Source organism: Saccostrea echinata, unplaced genomic scaffold (assembly GCF_033153115.1).
Source record: "Saccostrea echinata isolate AGI-Se365-2 ecotype Australia unplaced genomic scaffold, CSIRO_AGI_Sech_v1 ptg000059l, whole genome shotgun sequence".
NCBI classification, from domain to species: domain Eukaryota; kingdom Metazoa; phylum Mollusca; class Bivalvia; order Ostreida; family Ostreidae; genus Saccostrea; species Saccostrea echinata.
This window is the reverse complement of record NW_026889808.1, coordinates 2167501-2172500: the sequence shown is the minus strand read 5'-3', so window position 1 is coordinate 2172500 and position 5000 is coordinate 2167501.

The window sequence follows — 5000 nt, the reverse complement described above, 5'->3', positions numbered from 1 at the left end:
TCGGTGCGGCCAGGTCGAGGGGCCGAGAGCGCAGGCCGACCGTCCGTCCCCCTCGACCATCTCGGAGCACGGTCGGTGCAGGCCAGGTCGAGGGGCCGAGAGCGCAGGCCGACCGTCCGCCTCCCTCGACCAGCTGGGCGCACGGTCGGTGCAGGCCGTCGAGTTAGCCGGCCGTCCCCCTCGACCATCTCGGAACACGGTCGGTGCAGGCCAGGTCGAGGGGCCGAGAGCGCAGGCCGACCGTCCGCCTCCCTCGACCAGCTGCGAACACGGTCGGTGCAGGCCAGGTCGAGGGGCCGAGAGCGCAGGCCGACCGTCCGCCTCCCTCGACCAGCTGCGAACACGGTCGGTGCAGGCCAGGTCGAGGGGCCGAGAGCGCAGGCCGACCGTCCGTCTCCCTCGACCAGCTCTACACAAGGTCGGTGCAGGCCGTCGAGCCAGCCGGCCGTCCGCCTCGACCATCTCGGAACACGGTCGGTGCAGGCCAGGTCGAGGGGCCGAGAGCGCAGGCCGACCGTCCGCCTCCCTCGACCAGCTGGGCGCACGGTCGGTGCAGGCCGTCGAGTTAGCCGGCCGTCCCCCTCGACCATCTCGGAACACGGTCGGTGCAGGCCAGGTCGAGGGGCCGAGAGCGCAGGCCGACCGTCCGCCTCCCTCGACCAGCTGCGAACACGGTCGGTGCAGGCCAGGTCGAGGGGCCGAGAGCGCAGGCCGACCGTCCGTCTCCCTCGACCAGCTCTACACAAGGTCGGTGCAGGCCGTCGAGCCAGTCGGCCGTCCGCCTCGACCATCTCGGAACACGGTCGGTGCAGGCCAGGTCGAGGGGCCGAGAGCGCAGGCCGACCGTCCGCCTCCCTCGACCAGCTGCGAACACGGTCGGCGCAGGCCGTCGAGTTAGCCGGCCGTCTCCCTCGACCAGTTCGGCGCACGGTCGGTGCAGGCCAGGTCGAGGGGCCGAGAGCGCAGGCCGACCGTCCGTCTCCCTCGACCAGCTCTACACAAGGTCGGTGCAGGCCGTCGAGCCAGTCGGCCGTCCGCCTCGACCATCTCGGAACACGGTCGGTGCAGGCCAGGTCGAGGGGCCGAGAGCGCAGGCCGACCGTCCGCCTCCCTCGACCAGCTGCGAACACGGTCGGCGCAGGCCGTCGAGTTAGCCGGCCGTCTCCCTCGACCAGCTCGGCGCACCGTCGGTGCGGCCAGGTCGAGGGGCCGAGAGCGCAGGCCGACCGTCCGCCTCCCTCGACCAGCTGGGCGCACGGTCGGCGCAGGCCGTCGAGCCAGCCGGCCGCCGCCTCGACCATCTCGGAACACGGTCGGTGCAGGCCAGGTCGAGGGGCCGAGAGCGCAGGCCGACCGTCCGCCTCCCTCGACCAGCTGCGAACACGGTCGGCGCAGGCCGTCGAGTTAGCCGGACGTCTCCCTCGACCAGCTCGGCGCACGGTCGGTGCAGGCCAGGTCGAGGGGCCGAGAGCGCAGGCCGACCGTCCGCCTCCCTCGACCAGCTGCGAACACGGTCGGCGCAGGCCGTCGAGTTAGCCGGCCGTCTCCCTCGACCAGCTCGGCGCACCGTCGGTGCGGCCAGGTCGAGGGACCGAGAGCGCAGGCCGACCGTCCGTCTCCCTCGACCAGCTCTACACACGGTCGGTGCAGGCCGGTCGAGGGGCCGAGAGCGCAGGCCGGCCGGCAGTCTCCCCTCGACCATCTCGGAACACGGTCGGTGCAGGGCAGCCGGCAATCGACTTGGCTGCACCGACTGTCTGCCGAGCTGGTCGAGCGTGACTGCCGGCTGACCTGCGCACTGGACCCTCGGAGAGCTGAAGTGACACTTCCATATTTTCAGTGCAACTTAGTGGAGGGGAGACTGCCGGCCTATCGGCGCGCTAGGCCCTTCGACTTGGCTGCACCGACTTGTCGGCCGAGCCGGTCGAGGGAGACTGCCGGCTGGCCTGCGCGCTGCGCCCCTCGGATACCTGAAGTGACACTTCCTTTTTTTTTTTTTTCAGTGCAACTTAATCGAGGCGCTGGGCCCCTCGACTGGGTACACCGACCGTCTGCCGAGCTGACCGAGGGAGACTGCCGGCTTGCCTGCGCGCTGGGCCCCTCGCATAGCTTAAGTGGCTTCCATTTTTTCAGAGTAAAATTGCCATTTTGAGAGTGCACGGCTTAGGCCTTGGAGTAGGTGGACCTGTTTGGTATCAAAGGAAAGGCCTTGACAAGGGCTACAATCCTGGGGGGATAAATTGGACCTGTGTGTCCCAGGGTTCGAGGAGTGAATTTTTGAAAATATGTCTTTTTGGAGAAAAGCTTAAGTGACACTTCCTTTTTTCAATGTGAAATATTTCTGTGCATGATGGGGAGGAGTGTAGTACGTAGTTTTTTTCCTCTTGTCCAGACGAACATTTCGATACCAAGAACACCCACTTACGCCCAAGAGTACGAAAGATACAATCAAAATGGCAATGAGGTCGGAAAGTTCCAAGTCAGTGACAATGTAGATTTTTTCATACCTCCCGAACCCGACCCCCCCGGGGCACCAATTTTTCAGGGATTGTAGACCAGACCCCAGAAAAACTTTCCTGAAGGTTTGGTCTCTTAACTCTTATAATTATGAAAGATATGGTCCGAATGCGGGGAAAAAGCGACTTTTGTAATTGACCGAAATTCCAACTCAGATGGTGGGGTAGTTGGGGTATACACTTTACAGGACCTTGAGTTCTGGGGTCGAAATCGGAGGAATGGAGGACCGCACTGACTGTCTGCCGAGCGGGTCGAGGCAGTCTGCCGGCTGGGATCCTCGGAAAGCTTAAGTGACAATTCCATATTTCTTTTGTTTTTTTTCGTGCAACTTGGTCGAGGGGGACGGACGGTCGGCCTGCGCTCTCTGCCCCTCGACCGGCCTGCACCGACCGTGTGCCGAGCTGGTCGAGGGAGACGGCCGGCTGCCTCGACGGTCTGCACCGACCGTCTGCCGAGCTGGTCGAGGGAGACGGCCGGCCGGCCTGAGCGCTCTGTCCCTCGACCTGCCTGCACCGACCGTGTGTAGAGCTGGTCGAGGGAGACGGCCGGCCGGCCTGCGCGCTCTGCCCCTCGACCTGCCTGCACCGACCGTGTGCCGAGCTGGTCGAGGCGACGGCCGGCCGGCCTGCGCTCTCGGGCCCTCGACCTGGCTGCACCGACCGTGAGCCGAGCTGGTCGAGGGAGACGGCCGGCCGGCCTGCGCTCTCTGCCCCTCGACCTGGCTGCACCGACCGTGCGCCGAGCTGGTCGGGGGAGACGCCGGCTGGCTCGACGTTCTGCAGCGACCGTGTGCCCAGCTGGTCGAGGGGGACGGACGGCCGGCCTGCGCTCTCGGCCCCTCGACCTGGCCGCACCGACCGTGCGCCGAGCTGGTCGAGGGAGACGGCCGGCTGCCTCGACGGTCTGCACCGACCGTGTGCCGAGCTGGTCGAGGTGGACGGCCGGCCGGCCTGCGCTCTCGGGCCCTCGACCTGGCTGCACCGACCGTGTGTAGAGCTGGTCGAGGGAGACGGCCGGCTGCCTCGACGGTCTGCACCGACCGTGTGCCGAGCTGGTCGAGGTGGACGGCCGGCCGGCCTGCGCTCTCGGGCCCTCGACCTGGCTGCACCGACCGTGTGCCGAGCTGGTCGAGGGAGACGGCCGGCCGGCCTGCGCGCTCTGCCCCTCGACCTGGCTGCACCGACCGTGCGCCGAGCTGGTCGAGGGAGACGGCCGGCTGGCTCGACGGCTGCACCGACCGTGTGCCGAGCTGGTCGAGGGGGACGGCCGGCTGGCTCGACGTTCTACAGCGACCGTGTGCCCAGCTGGTCGAGGGAGACGGCCGGCCGGCCTGCGCGCTCTGCCCCTCGACCTGCCTGCACCGACCGTGTGTAGAGCTGGTCGAAGGAGACGGCCGGCTGCCTCGACGGCCTGCACCGACCTTCTGCCGACTGGTCGAGGGAGACGGCCGGCCGGCCTGCGCTCTCTGCCCGTCGACCTGGCCGCACCGACCGTGTGCCGAGCTGGTCGAGGGGGACGGCCGGCTGGCTCGACGTTCTGCAGCGACCGTGTGCCCAGCTGGTCGAGGGAGACGGCCGGCCGGCCTGCGCGCTCTGCCCCTCGACCTGCCTGCACCGACCGTGTGTAGAGCTGGTCGAGGGAGACGGCCGGCTGCCTCGACGGCCTGCACCGACCGTCTGCCGAACTGGTCGAGGGAGACGGCCGGCCGGCCTGCGCTCTCTGCCCTCGACCTGGCTGCACCGACCGTGCGCCGAGCTGGTCGAGGGAGACGGCCGGCTGGCTTGCGCGCTCTGCCCCTCGACCTGGCTGCACCGACCGTGCGCCGAGCTGGTCGAGGGAGACGGCCGGCTGCCTCGACCTGCCTGCACCGACCGTGTGCCGAGCTGGTCGAGGGCCGGCCGGCCTGCGCTCTCGGGCCCTCGACCTGGCTGCACCGACCGTGCGCCGAGCTGGTCGAGGGAGACGGCCGGCTGGCCTGCGCGCTCTGCCCCTCGACCTGGCTGCACCGACCGTGCGCCGAGCTGGTCGAGGGAGACGGCCGGCTGCCTCGACCTGCCTGCACCGACCGTGTTTAGAGCTGGTCGAGGGGGACCGCCGGCCGGCCTGCGCTCTCGGGCCCTCGACCTGGCTGCACCGACCGTGCGCCGAGCTGGTCGGGGGAGACGGCCGGCTGGCTCGACGTTCTGCAGCGACCGTGTGCCCAGGCTGGTCGAGGGGGACGGACGGCCGGCCTGCGCTCTCGGGGCCCTCGACCTGGCTGCACCGACCGTGTGCCGAGCTGGTCGAGGGAGACGGACGGCTGGCTCGACCTGCCTGCACCGACCGTGTTTAGAGCTGGTCGAGGGGGACCGCCGGCCGCCTGCGCTCTCGGCCCCTCGACCTGGCTGCACCGACCGTGCGCCGAGCTGGTCGAGGGGGACGGCCGGCTTGCTCGACGGCCTGCACCGACCGTGCGCCCAGCTGGTCGAGGGAGGCGGACGGTC